General features: G+C 32.3%; 2 protein-coding genes and 1 long non-coding RNA gene across 6 annotated transcripts in view; 1 reads left to right on the top strand and 2 right to left on the bottom strand.

The window, feature by feature from the left end:
• Positions 1-15,668, bottom strand: part of LOC146917238 (TMV resistance protein N-like) — a 66,778-nt gene that overhangs the window by 6,443 nt on the left and 44,667 nt on the right. The window lies entirely within an intron of this gene.
• The window catches only part of LOC146917239 (TMV resistance protein N-like), a 36,829-nt gene that overhangs the window by 3,163 nt on the left and 17,998 nt on the right, over positions 1-15,668 (bottom strand). The gene's annotated exons all lie outside the window — the stretch shown is intronic.
• On the top strand, positions 6,851-14,570 carry LOC146917240 (uncharacterized). Of its 2 annotated transcripts, none has more exons than XR_015015525.1 (2): positions 6,851-10,648; positions 14,323-14,570. It is a non-coding gene; the product is annotated as an uncharacterized LOC146917240 (long non-coding RNA). The 2 variants fall into 2 exon arrangements; XR_015015524.1 differs by lacking the exon at positions 14,323-14,570 and adding an exon at positions 13,084-13,365.

The following is a 15,668-nucleotide window of genomic DNA, read 5'->3' as shown; positions in this document are numbered from 1 at the left end:
ACCGCTTTTTGGAAAAGAGGAGAACAAGAAAGAAGAGAAGAGAAGAGAGAAGTCAAGAGAAGAGGAGAAGACCTTAGGAAAGAAGAACGTTGTTGCTGATTCAGGAATTAATCTAAGGTGACGGTGAGACTATCTTGCATTAATATTAAGTTGTTAAATCATTAGATTACATCTAACAAGTTTGGGGAGAGTTTGTGAGATTAAGAAGACTAGGGTTTATGAGCGATTTTGATGATTAGATGATGAAGAACTGTAGAATCGATGAGAGAATCATGAACAGACCTTAGATATCCCATAGGGATGTTATTAGAAGTAGTTTGATGGTTAGAAACATGAGAGTAGATGAAAAGTTGAGATTTTTAGGATTCTGGCCGTACTGACCTTCATCGCTCGCAACTGCGAGCAAACCAACTCGCAACGGCGAGTAAACCCAGAACGCTCGCAACTGCGAGCAAACCCACTCGCAATGGCGAGTAAGACCTGAAGCCGCTCGCAATGGCGAGCAAATCGCCCGCAATGGCGAGTAAGACCTGAAGCCGCTCGCAATGGCGAGCAAATCGCCCGCAATGGCGAGCAACACTGCTAGTTGCCCTAAATTATATTATTTGCGATCCTTTCGCACATGTAGTTATGAGTTGATCCTAGAGCTAAGAATGAGAGTTGTTTAGAATGATTTAAGCTGCACATAAGCCTGAGTTAGATAATTGTGATTATTAGCAAAGGAGTATTAATTTATAAGTATTATTTATGATGTTTTTATGATGATTGATATGATTCATTTCTTATTTGATAATATGATATTCAAGCACTGTTATATGTTGTAATTGCTGCTGTTTGTTGCTGTTAAACCTTGATTTAATGTTATAAGTAAAGTGACGCTGTTATAAATACATTAAGTAAATACTTGTGATGTTTAAGTGAGTGTGATGCATTCAATGATGATCATATGTTGTGAACTGTCCATACGTTGTCTATGTTGCTGTTGAGTTTTAGCGAAGATGTACAAGTCGGTCTAAGTTGTCATGATTTAAGGAGTTGTCCATTTTAATGGAATTGTATAAGATGTTCACGTTGTTGTCCAAGTTGTAGGAAGATTGTGTTGTTACATAGTCAGCGATGGGGGCTTAATGCCCGACAGGTTCTTGATGACCTTAGCGATGGGGGCTTAATGCCCGACAGGTCCAAATATGACCTTAGCGAAGGGGGCTTAATGCCTTGGTGGTACCACATGCATATTGAAGTTGTCGAAGTTGTCTAAGTTGTTGTCGAAGTTGTCTAAGTTGTTGTCGAAGTGGTCTAAGTTGTTGTTGAAGTTGTTGTTGTTGCATTGAAGAGTCGTCATAAATTATATTTAATGATGATTTGATAAGTGATGTTCGATGATGATGTTTTGATTATGTTTTGATGATGATGGTTGTTTATGTTTGATGATGATGTTTGATTATGTTTTGATGATGATGTTTGATGATGATGTTGTTTATGGTTGACGATGATAATAATATGATATTAAATGAATATTAATGCTGATGTTATGATGTCTTGAGTTGTTGAATATATGATGATACTTGGTTATGATTTAATGATCATGTTTGTTTAAGAAGTTGATTATGAACTTAATTATGAAGTTGTTTTCGATAAATGATATGCTTTGATAATGATACTTATGTGAATTACATGTTGATGCTTATGATTGATATTGATGTTATGTGATGATTGTTGGTGACTATTATTTGATGTTATATAATGATGTTTAAGATTAGTAATTGATGATATATGAAAATGTTTATGTTTAGTGTTATGATAGTTTATGACTAATGTAGGAAGATTAATGATACTAGTTAAGGAAGTTTAAGTTGTTAGATATGATTAATGAGTTATAAGATGTTTAAATTGTTGAATGTACTTTATATGATTTACATGTTTAATATTTTTGTTTTGAGAAATCTCACCCATCTGCTTGGAAATGTTGCTCTTCGTATGGGTAACTTGCAGGTAATCAAGATTAGAGGCGTCGTGAGTGGACTCCTCACATGTGTGTCTAGGTGCTCTGATACGTAATGTAACGCCCTCCTTTTATTTAATTATTTTTATTAAGTTAGAATCTATTTATGTGATTTATTTATATATATATGAGGTGTCAATATTTTATTTTGTGGCATTATTCTATTAATGATTAGAATATGAGAATTATTAGTGTAAGTAGAATTGGAGGTTAGAATAGAAGGAAGAATAAGTTATTGGGCCTAAATAGATTTAGGAAGAGTGATTAGTATTATAAATAAGGAAGCTTAGATTATAAAGAGTTTTTACGTTAAACCGCTTTTTGGAGAAAGAGGAGAAAAGGAGAACTCAGAGAAAGAGAGAACCCTAGGAACGAAGAACGCTGCTTTTGATTTCAGAAAAACAATCTAAGGTAAGGGTGAGACTATCTTTCACTAATATTAAGTTTGTGAATCATTAGATTGCATCTAACGTGTTTTAGGATGAGTTTTGTAAGATTATGAGAATAAGGGTTTGAGTGAGAATTGATGATTAGGTGATAAATTCATGATTCAATAGTAGTTACGTTGTGTTTTAGAATACATACGTACAAGTGAGATTTAAGAACTTTAGTATCCCTTCATAGTTAATATTTTTTCTAATTGGGAATATGTATACTTTTCGCTTCCAGGCATGAAGAAATATTATTATTTTTAATCAATGTTAATTCTATGTGATCCTTTTAATTTTGAGACATAGTATTTAGTTGTTGCAAGTTTGATAAATCCAGTTTAGTCAAATAGATATGTTTTAGCGTATCAGAATATGAACATGTAGCTATTGTCAAATAGTGCTATAGTCTCATGCATTAGATAAATCCAATCATCTATTTCTTTTCGGCAATGAATTTTGTGTTTTCAACTATGTGCCATATATGAAATCGCATATCTATTTTAGGTAGCATTAACTTGCATCTGTGACAGACTTACTCGACAATTCAAACCTTTTAAACTATAGATAGATATGTTAGTTGTGACGGTGAATATCCTGTCTCTAAATATTTGCTTGATATCCTTTGTAATATTAGTTAAAAATAGTGTAATTGATAAGTTATAATCGTTAATTTCTTCGTCTGCTAATTTTCTTTTTATATAAATCAACTTATATAGATAGCTGGAGAATATAGTAGCATGTGTAACGTAATTAGAGGATATTAGTTTAATTGACTGTTTGTTATAAATCAAATTTTATTGCCAATTTGGAGTCACAAGAATTGGCACTGGTTCTTCTAAATATATGTTCAGATGAAACATTTATAATCCTTTTATTTTTAAATTCGAATTCATGTGTATGATGCCTATAATTTAGACTAAGATTTTTCTAAACTAGCCGACCTAGATATGTTATTAGTTTATGTTATTCTATGCATTTGTGACTAGTCCTAGAAGTAAAGTCTTGTTTATTTTGAAGTCTAATTGATTGAATGGAATAGAATCGATGAGTTAATTAACGAAGTGTAAATGCTGAATTATTTGACTAAGTGTAATTTATGAATTATTTATTGATGTATATGTAAAGATGTGAATTTTAAAGATGAGTTATATAAAAATATGTTATTTGAAGATGTGTGATTTGTAGATGTGTTATATAAAGATGTGTTACTATTTAAAGATCGTGTAGTTTTAAGATGAACTTGGAGTAGGAAAGGAAGGATGTTTAGATTATTAGAAGCTGTCCAGGAAGCCTAAGTTAAGATGACTAAGATTATTAATGATGTGATATTGTTATATATATGCACTAAATGTGTCATTTATGATGCTTATGATGATGCGATGTTTAAGATGTTGATTATCATTTGATGCTGTTATACTATGATGCTGATATGAGATGAATTATTTATATGCTGCATATACTGCTGAGTCTTATTTAAGATGAAAATGTCGGTCTAAGTTGTAAAGATTTGAGAAGTTGTCCATAATAATGGAATTATAAGAGATGTTCATGAAGTTGTCTAAGTTGTTGCATTTAGAGTTGTGTCGTTGCATAGTCAGTGATGGGGGCTTAATGCCTGACAGGTCCCTTATGACCTTAGCGATGGGGGCTTAATGCCCGACAGGTCTAAATATGACCTTAGCGATGGGGGCTTAATGCCTGACAGGTCCAAATATGACCTTAGCGAAGGGGGCTTAATGCCCTGGTGGTACCACATGCATATTGAAGTTGTCTAAGTTGTTGTTGAAGTTGTCTAAGTTGTTGTTGAAGTTGTCTAAGATGATTTGAGAAGTAGAAGTTGCATAGTCGAGTCGAGTTGTTAAGATGTTAAGATGTCGAGTTGTTAAGAGGTTAACATGTTGAGTTGTTAAGATTGATTTATAAGTTGAATACGAAGTTGATGTTGATGATTGATTATGAAGCTGACCATGAATTTGATTATGAAGTTGTTATGATAATGCTGTGTTTAGATAATCCTATGATGTTACATGATTATTGTTAAGATATGTGATGATATTTAAGTTGTTAAATGTAATTTATGATTTATAAGCTTAATATTATTGTTTGAGAAATCTCACCCCTTTGCTTGAAAATGTTGCTCTTCGTATGGGTAACTTGCAGGTAACCAAGATTAGTTGCGGTCGTGAGTGGACTCCTCACAAGTGTGTGTCTTAGGTGCTCTGATACGTAACGGGATGGGAATTTAGTTGTTGTTTTCTATTCCTTACGTATTATTTTTGAAGTTTTCAAGAATTATTGTTGAACTAAAATTTTATGTTGAGGCCCTTGTGCCAAAGATTATTTAAGATGTTGAAATAATTTCCGCTGCGAAGTTTTAGATATTACATTGTTGGATTTTGAAGGATAAATTATTATTTACTCCATTTATGATTTCTTAAGAAATGTAGCATTCCGTTTAAGTTGTTAAACTCTGATTTTTATTAAGAAATTTTTACGGTGGGAAAACGGGGTGTTACAATTGGTATCAGAGCAGGTCGGTCCGTCCGGCCAAGTAGATGAGTCATTGTGTCGTGTCGTCATGTTTTTTAGTTAGTAGTTATGTTTTTTATGTGATCATGTTTAACTGACTAACTTGATGTGGTTTTTGTGTTTTGTTTGAAGAAGTAATGACTAAATTTATTTTCTCTTGTGCTTTGAATTTCGAGGACGAAATTCTTTTAAGTTGGGGAGAGTTGTAACGCCCTCCTTTTATTTAATTATTTTTATTAAGTTAGAATCTATTTATGTGATTTATTTATATATATATATGAGGTGTCAATATTTTATTTTGTGGCATTATTCTATTAATGATTAGAATATGAGAATTATTAGTGTAAGTAGAATTGGAGGTTAGAATAGAAGGAAGAATAAGTTATTGGGCCTAAATAGATTTAGGAAGAGTGATTAGTATTATAAATAAGGAAGCTTAGATTAGAAAGAGTTTTTACGTTAAACCGCTTTTTGGAGAAAGAGGAGAAAAGGAGAACTCAGAGAAAGAGAGAACCCTAGGAACGAAGAACGCTGCTTTTGATTTCAGAAAAACAATCTAAGGTAAGGGTGAGACTATCTTTCACTAATATTAAGTTTGTGAATCATTAGATTGCATCTAACGTGTTTTAGGATGAGTTTTGTAAGATTATGAGAATAAGGGTTTGAGTGAGAATTGATGATTAGGTGATAAATTCATGATTCAATAGTAGTTACGTTGTGTTTTAGAATACATACGTACAAGTGAGATTTAAGAACTTTAGTATCCCTTCATAGTTAATATTTTTTCTAATTGGGAATATGTATACTTTTCGCTTCTAGGCATGAAGAAATATTATTATTTTTAATCAATGTTAATTCTATGTGATCCTTTTAATTTTGAGACATAGTATTTAGTTGTTGCAAGTTTGATAAATCCAGTTTAGTCAAATAGATATGTTTTAGCGTATCAGAATATGGACATGTAGCTATTGTCAAATAGTGCTATAGTCTCATGCATTAGATAAATCCAATCATCTATTTCTTTTCGGCAATGAATTTTGTGTTTTCAACTATGTGCCATATATGAAATCGCATATCTATTTTAGGTAGCATTAACTTGCATCTGTGACAGACTTACTCGACAATTCAAACCTTTTAAACTATAGATAGATATGTTAGTTGTGACGGTGAATATCCTGTCTCTAAATATTTGCTTGATATCCTTTGTAATATTAGTTAAAAATAGTGTAATTGATAAGTTATAATCGTTAATTTCTTCGTCTGCTAATTTTCTTTTTATATAAATCAACTTATATAGATAGCTGGAGAATATAGTAGCATGTGTAACGTAATTAGAGGATATTAGTTTAATTGACTGTTTGTTATAAATCAAATTTTATTGCCAATTTGGAGTCACAAGAATTGGCACTGGTTCTTCTAAATATATGTTCAGATGAAACATTTATAATCCTTTTATTTTTAAATTCGAATTCATGTGTATGATGCCTATAATTTAGACTAAGATTTTTCTAAACTAGCCGACCTAGATATGTTATTAGTTTATGTTATTCTATGCATTTGTGACTAGTCCTAGAAGTAAAGTCTTGTTTATTTTGAAGTCTAATTGATTGAATGGAATAGAATCGATGAGTTAATTAACGAAGTGTAAATGCTGAATTATTTGACTAAGTGTAATTTATGAATTATTTATTGATGTATATGTAAAGATGTGAATTTTAAAGATGAGTTATATAAAAATATGTTATTTGAAGATGTGTGATTTGTAGATGTGTTATATAAAGATGTGTTACTATTTAAAGATCGTGTAGTTTTAAGATGAACTTGGAGTAGGAAAGGAAGGATGTTTAGATTATTAGAAGCTGTCCAGGAAGCCTAAGTTAAGATTGTAACACCCGTCGTAATTATTTTATTTAATTGAATAATTGTGATGTGTTATATGTGCTTTTATGTGATTAATTGTCTTTGTGTGTATTGCTAGTTGAGATTATTAGAATTTGGTATTAGAAGGGTAATTAATTAGATATTTTACCGGTAAGTGAGTAGACCTGTTATGAGTGGACTATATTATTTTATAGAAAAGAATAGAATATAATAATAATTTATGAAAGAATAAGAGAGGAAAGAGAAGGAAAGGAAAGAAACGAAACAGAGAGAAGAAAGAAAGAAACCGTGAAAGAAGAGAAGAAGATGAAGAAAAGAGGAGAAGAGAAATTGAAGGTTTTGCTAGATCTTTTGCTTATTGAGGTAAGGGGGTTAGATTTCAATCATAATCTTTTAGTTTAATTTGGTATATTGTGCTCTAATTGTTAAATTGAGCTATGTTGTTGTTAATTTGAAGTTAAATTCATGTTTAATTCATGTTGTTGTTGTTGTTATGAGATATTGTTGTTGTTGAATCATAATCTATTTTTCTTCTTAAACTCATAAGTGCTTATTGTGAAAAGTGATTAATTGTGAATTTATATGTTAAAATTTGTGCTCTTGTTTTGATGAGATGTTTGGGTATATGAATTTGATGATATTTGAATTGTTGTTGTTGAAATTACATGTTCATGGTATATATAAATGATTAGTTTGTGAATTATGCTCAAATGATGAATTATGACATGTGGAATTGTTGTGGTTGATTGTGATGAATTTATGTTCAATTGAGGTTGTTGTTAAATTGTATAGGTTGTTGTTGATGAATATTGAATTGAATTATGATTGGTGTGTTGTTGTTGTGTGTTGTTGAGTTTTGATGAATTGTGATGAATTATGATTGATTGTTGTTGTTGATGTTGTGAGGTGTTGTTGTTGATGAATGGAAATTTGGGTACTCATAATCCTTGAGCTTGTGATGATTTGTGTTGTTTATATTTGAAGTTTTATGAAAATGGTGATTTTGTTTAGAGGATGTTTTGAAGCAAGTTTTATATGATTTTGAGTGTCTTTTCATGTTTAGAAATGTTTAAACAAACCTTGGGATCAAATTTAAGCTTTGGGAAGTCAAAATTGGGTTTTTGGGTTGAAAATGAGGTTTTTCCCGAGACTGGACTGTCATAACTCGCAATGGCGAGTGATTTACTCGCAGTTGCGAGCTACGCAGTGACAGCACTTTCTGTTTCGCTTTCTTGCGTCTTTTTCGCATGTTTCTGTTTTGAATTGGCTTTCGGTGTAAACATGAAAGTTGTAGAGAATTTCGTTAGCTTTCCGATGGCGTTGGTTTGACGTGCAAATGATGTAGAGATTTTGAGTTATGATAAAAATACTCCAAGTGGGTCTTAGTAAATTTTATGAAAGTTCAACATAATCCCGAAATTCAAATGAAATCTGGCATTGATTGATGCAGAATTGGTTTTAGGTGATTTCATGAAAGTTGTAGGTATGGATGTTAGCTTTCTAATGCCGTTGGTTTGAGTTCAAAATGTTATATAGAGTTTGAGTTATGGTTAAATTACTGCACGTAGGTCATAGTGATAATGAGAGACGAACTTTGTCGAAAATAATCTTTAAGTCCAATTACTTGGCAAATCTTTGGTGGATAGTTTGGTATAATCAATTGAAGATGTGTGAATGATTTCTATGATGGAATAAGTTATAAATTGTTAATGAATTTAACATTAAATATGAAGTTGTTGTTGGTTATTTTGATTGCTGTTGATTGTTGTGGATTGTTGCTGTTGTTGTTGATATTGTCGTTGTCATCGTTGTCGTTGTTGTTGTAGTGATGGGGGCTTTATGCCTGACAGATCTTTTATGATCTTCGTGATGATGTGATGGGGGCTTTATGCCTGACAGGTCCGTCCACTGAACCGACCTTTGTGATGATGGTGGTACCACAAGCATGCTGAGTCGTCTGAGTCGTCTGAGTCGTTGTCGTCGTCGTGTTGAGCTGTTGTTGTTGTGATGTAGAGTTGTCATAATATAATAAATAAATGATGACTGTTGAGATGTTGTTGTTGTTGAGATGTTGTTGTTGATGATACAATTGATGTTATATAAAACAAATATATTTATAAGTTGATGTAGTTGTTGTTGAGTTGTTGTTGTTGCTTTGTTGTCGCGTTGTGAGTGAAGTTTGGTTGATGAATTATTGTTGACGACTTGGAGGAGTATTTGGTGAAATTGTTGAATGTTGTATTTACTTGAAATGGTGTATATGTACATTGGTGAATCTTGTCGATGGTTGTGAATGATTGAATTATATTTGATTGCATGTCTTACTTGCTTATGCTTATACACTTGGTGATTCTAGTTGTTGATAATTATTTTGGGTGATAGTGATGATGTGAGAAATGTATATGTGTATATATATATATATATATAAGATGTGGTGATTCCTTTGATAATGATGTTTGCTTGTGTATGACTTGAAACGATGAATTATACTTGTTGAGCTAGTATGCTAAATGAAGAATCAGGTGAGTAATCCTTTCATTGTTTTATGTTGATGACTTGATTAGAGATTGAATATATTTGATATGTTATGCTAGTAATGTGATAGCTAGAGATGTATGGAATGTGGGATAATAATCATGTGATGATAATATTCTAGGAGGGATGGTTATGTATATGTGTTATGCATGAAATATTTGATATAAATGATTATGTTTGTTTTATGTTGATTATGATTGATGTGAAGCTTACCCCCAGTGGTCTGTGATGGACCGCCTACCTATTTGTATGAATGGGTAGACGGCGTGCAGGATTAGTTTTCTTGATTGCTTGATGAGTGCTTGAGGATAGCGGAGCTACCTTGTCTACTTGTTCCTTGGAGTCTTAGATTAGGCTCTGATTAGGTGTCGGTCTTATGTTTTATTGAACTTATTTTGATGTACCATTTGAAATGGAATTTTAAGAAGTTGTTTATGTTGAGGCCGTTGTGCCATTTTGTTGATTAATGAAATGTTTTCCGCTGCGATGTAATTCAAATTATTTGAAGAAAGGTTGATTTAAATAAATAGTAATTCTACGCTATTTATCTTTTGAAAAGAAGGGTGACATTCCGTTTATGTTGGAAAACTCTGATATTTATTTACGAAATTTTCAAGTCGGGAAAACGGGGTGTTACAGTTGGTATCAGAGCCGATGTCGGTTTTGTCCGGATTAGTATTCGTTGATTTTGTTGTTTGTACTCGAATGGTATTGAGTTACTTCGGTACTTGTTGTGTTGTCCTGATTGTTGTTTGTTGTGTTGTTCCATTCTTTTAGTTTGGTTGTGGTTGGTGTTAAGTGTTCTGTTGATTTTGAATTTTGTTTGCTTGCTTCTTTGATGGTTTTGTACCCGGAGTTGTTTATTTCAAGTATATTTTCGAGGACGAAAATTCTTAAAGTTGGGGAGAGTTGTAACACCCGTCGTAATTATTTTATTTAATTGAATAATTGTGATGTGTTATATGTGCTTTTATGTGATTAATTGTCTTTGTGTGTATTGCTAGTTGAGATTATTAGAATTTGGTATTAGAAGGGTAATTAATTAGATATTTTACCGGTAAGTGAGTAGACCTGTTATGAGTGGACTATATTATTTTATAGAAAAGAATAGAATATAATAATAATTTATGAAAGAATAAGAGAGGAAAGAGAAGGAAAGGAAAGAAAAGAAACAGAGAGAAGAAAGAAAGAAACCGTGAAAGAAGAGAAGAAGATGAAGAAAAGAGGAGAAGAGAAATTGAAGGTTTTGCTAGATCTTTTGCTTATTGAGGTAAGGGGGTTAGATTTCAATCATAATCTTTTAGTTTAATTTGGTATATTGTGCTCTAATTGTTAAATTGAGCTATGTTGTTGTTAATTTGAAGTTAAATTCATGTTTAATTCATGTTGTTGTTGTTGTTATGAGATATTGTTGTTGTTGAATCATAATCTATTTTTCTTCTTAAACTCATAAGTGCTTATTGTGAAAAGTGATTAATTGTGAATTTATATGTTAAAATTTGTGCTCTTGTTTTGATGAGATGTTTGGGTATATGAATTTGATGATATTTGAATTGTTGTTGTTGAAATTACATGTTCATGGTATATATAAATGATTAGTTTGTGAATTATGCTCAAATGATGAATTATGACATGTGGAATTGTTGTGGTTGATTGTGATGAATTTATGTTCAATTGAGGTTGTTGTTAAATTGTATAGGTTGTTGTTGATGAATATTGAATTGAATTATGATTGGTGTGTTGTTGTTGTGTGTTGTTGAGTTTTGATGAATTGTGATGAATTATGATTGATTGTTGTTGTTGATGTTGTGAGGTGTTGTTGTTGATGAATGGAAATTTGGGTACTCATAATCCTTGAGCTTGTGATGATTTGTGTTGTTTATATTTGAAGTTTTATGAAAATGGTGATTTTGTTTAGAGGATGTTTTGAAGCAAGTTTTATATGATTTTGAGTGTCTTTTCATGTTTAGAAATGTTTAAACAAACCTTGGGATCAAATTTAAGCTTTGGGAAGTCAAAATTGGGTTTTTGGGTTGAAAATGAGGTTTTTCCCGAGACTGGACTGTCATAACTCGCAATGGCGAGTGATTTACTCGCAGTTGCGAGCTACGCAGTGACAGCACTTTCTGTTTCGCTTTCTTGCGTCTTTTTCGCATGTTTCTGTTTTGAATTGGCTTTCGGTGTAAACATGAAAGTTGTAGAGAATTTCGTTAGCTTTCCAATGGCGTTGGTTTGACGTGCAAATGATGTAGAGATTTTGAGTTATGATAAAAATACTCCAAGTGGGTCTTAGTAAATTTTATGAAAGTTCAACATAATCCCGAAATTCAAATGAAATCTGGCATTGATTGATGCAGAATTGGTTTTAGGTGATTTCATGAAAGTTGTAGGTATGGATGTTAGCTTTCTAATGCCGTTGGTTTGAGTTCAAAATGTTATATAGAGTTTGAGTTATGGTTAAATTACTGCACGTAGGTCATAGTGATAATGAGAGACGAACTTTGTCGAAAATAATCTTTAAGTCCAATTACTTGGCAAATCTTTGGTGGATAGTTTGGTATAATCAATTGAAGATGTGTGAATGATTTCTATGATGGAATAAGTTATAAATTGTTAATGAATTTAACATTAAATATGAAGTTGTTGTTGGTTATTTTGATTGCTGTTGATTGTTGTGGATTGTTGCTGTTGTTGTTGATATTGTCGTTGTCATCGTTGTCGTTGTTGTTGTAGTGATGGGGGCTTTATGCCTGACAGATCTTTTATGATCTTCGTGATGATGTGATGGGGGCTTTATGCCTGACAGGTCCGTCCACTGAACCGACCTTTGTGATGATGGTGGTACCACAAGCATGCTGAGTCGTCTGAGTCGTCTGAGTCGTTGTCGTCGTCGTGTTGAGCTGTTGTTGTTGTGATGTGGAGTTGTCATAATATAATAAATAAATGATGACTGTTGAGATGTTGTTGTTGTTGAGATGTTGTTGTTGATGATACAATTGATGTTATATAAAACAAATATATTTATAAGTTGATGTAGTTGTTGTTGAGTTGTTGTTGTTGCTTTGTTGTCGCGTTGTGAGTGAAGTTTGGTTGATGAATTATTGTTGACGACTTGGAGGAGTATTTGGTGAAATTGTTGAATGTTGTATTTACTTGAAATGGTGTATATGTACATTGGTGAATCTTGTCGATGGTTGTGAATGATTGAATTATATTTGATTGCATGTCTTACTTGCTTATGCTTATACACTTGGTGATTCTAGTTGTTGATAATTATTTTGGGTGATAGTGATGATGTGAGAAATGTATATGTGTATATATATATATATATATATAAGATGTGGTGATTCCTTTGATAATGATGTTTGCTTGTGTATGACTTGAAACGATGAATTATACTTGTTGAGCTAGTATGCTAAATGAAGAATCAGGTGAGTAATCCTTTCATTGTTTTATGTTGATGACTTGATTAGAGATTGAATATATTTGATATGTTATGCTAGTAATGTGATAGCTAGAGATGTATGGAATGTGGGATAATAATCATGTGATGATAATATTCTAGGAGGGATGGTTATGTATATGTGTTATGCATGAAATATTTGATATAAATGATTATGTTTGTTTTATGTTGATTATGATTGATGTGAAGCTTACCCCCAGTGGTCTGTGATGGACCGCCTACCTATTTGTATGAATGGGTAGACGGCGTGCAGGATTAGTTTTCTTGATTGCTTGATGAGTGCTTGAGGATAGCGGAGCTACCTTGTCTACTTGTTCCTTGGAGTCTTAGATTAGGCTCTGATTAGGTGTCGGTCTTATGTTTTATTGAACTTATTTTGATGTACCATTTGAAATGGAATTTTAAGAAGTTGTTTATGTTGAGGCCGTTGTGCCATTTTGTTGATTAATGAAATGTTTTCCGCTGCGATGTAATTCAAATTATTTGAAGAAAGGTTGATTTAAATAAATAGTAATTCTACGCTATTTATCTTTTGAAAAGAAGGGTGACATTCCGTTTATGTTGGAAAACTCTGATATTTATTTACGAAATTTTCAAGTCGGGAAAACGGGGTGTTACAAAGATGACTAAGATTATTAATGATGTGATATTGTTATATATATGCACTAAATGTGTCATTTATGATGCTTATGATGATGCGATGTTTAAGATGTTGATTATCATTTGATGCTGTTATACTATGATGCTGATATGAGATGAATTATTTATATGCTGCATATACTGCTGAGTCTTATTTAAGATGAAAATGTCGGTCTAAGTTGTAAAGATTTGAGAAGTTGTCCATAATAATGGAATTATAAGAGATGTTCATGAAGTTGTCTAAGTTGTTGCATTTAGAGTTGTGTCGTTGCATAGTCAGTGATGGGGGCTTAATGCCTGACAGGTCCCTTATGACCTTAGCGATGGGGGCTTAATGCCCGACAGGTCTAAATATGACCTTAGCGATGGGGGTTTAATGCCTGACAGGTCCAAATATGACCTTAGCGAAGGGGGCTTAATGCCCTGGTGGTACCACATGCATATTGAAGTTGTCTAAGTTGTTGTTGAAGTTGTCTAAGTTGTTGTTGAAGTTGTCTAAGATGATTTGAGAAGTAGAAGTTGCATAGTCGAGTCGAGTTGTTAAGATGTTAAGATGTCGAGTTGTTAAGAGGTTAACATGTTGAGTTGTTAAGATTGATTTATAAGTTGAATACGAAGTTGATGTTGATGATTGATTATGAAGCTGACCATGAATTTGATTATGAAGTTGTTATGATAATGCTGTGTTTAGATAATCCTATGATGTTACATGATTATTGTTAAGATATGTGATGATATTTAAGTTGTTAAATGTAATTTATGATTTATAAGCTTAATATTATTGTTTGAGAAATCTCACCCCTTTGCTTGAAAATGTTGCTCTTCGTATGGGTAACTTGCAGGTAACCAAGATTAGTTGCGGTCGTGAGTGGACTCCTCACAAGTGTGTGTCTTAGGTGCTCTGATACGTAACAGGATGGGAATTTAGTTGTTGTTTTCTATTCCTTACGTATTATTTTTGAAGTTTTCAAGAATTATTGTTGAACTAAAATTTTATGTTGAGGCCCTTGTGCCAAAGATTATTTAAGATGTTGAAATAATTTCCGCTGCGAAGTTTTAGATATTACATTGTTGGATTTTGAAGGATAAATTATTATTTACTCCATTTATGATTTCTTAAGAAATGTAGCATTCCGTTTAAGTTGTTAAACTCTGATTTTTATTAAGAAATTTTTACGGTGGGAAAACGGGGTGTTACACGTAACGGGATGGGACTTGACTTTACTTCTATTCCTTACGTATTGTTTATGAACTTTTATGAATAAATATTGAACTAAGACTTATGAGACTTTCTGATGAGGCCTGCGTGCCAAAGACTTTTTATGTTGAATGAATTAATTCCGCTGCGAAGTTTTGAATTACTTATGTTAAATGATTTTGAAGAATAAATTGTTATTTATTCAGTTTATGAATTTTTAAAAAGTGTAGCATTCCGTTTAAAGTTGAATTACTCTGATTTTTAATTATGAAATTTTTACGTTGGGAAAACGGGGTGTTACAATTTTCACCTCCTGTAATTTGAGTAAATTTCAATTTACCCCATTTGAGCAAATTTTGGTTTACCTTTTTCCATATCATCGATTTTGTACGGTTAAATTCCATTAAAGTACAAAACCAAAAAATCTTCAAATTACAACGGCGAAATAAAATCCAAATATTTTATATGATTAGAATATCCAAATATTACGGTATTTTTAATTAACAAAACGATCTTGAACTCCTTTAAAAAAAACGATCTTGAATTATAAAGGCTTAATTGGACTTTTGGTCCTCTAACTAATTCTTTGTTTGCATTTTGGTCCCATAACTCGTAAACTTAACATTTCAGTCCCTCTTGTTTTGCTCTGTTAGTCAAAAAGGTCCTTTCCGGTTAACTTTAACCCCAGACTAGCGTCCATACGGGCACTCCCGTGCCCGTCTGTACGCTCTTTCTACTGCGCTAACGTATGTAACTCATAAACAACATGTTTTTCAACATCAATGTTGGTTTAACGTTTTGCCAACCACTCATGTATTGTGTGTAGGCCGCATATCTAACGGTTATATTATAGTCTTTGCTAATAAATTTGCTATGTTTCCAATCGGGATCAACAGCATTGCTAAAAGTATAATATCAAGCCTTTATCTAAAACCTCCCTCAAACAAAAAAAAGCCTTTATCTAAAACCTTTTATTGTGGTTATAAATAC

The sequence above is a fragment of the Medicago sativa genome, chromosome 6 (genome assembly GCF_051527215.1).
Source record: "Medicago sativa cultivar Bolivia chromosome 6, Bolivia_mono, whole genome shotgun sequence".
In the NCBI taxonomy this organism is placed as follows: Eukaryota; Viridiplantae; Streptophyta; class Magnoliopsida; order Fabales; family Fabaceae; genus Medicago; species Medicago sativa.
The sequence above is the reverse complement of the archived record's forward strand: the minus strand, read 5'-3'. Positions and strand labels throughout refer to the sequence as shown.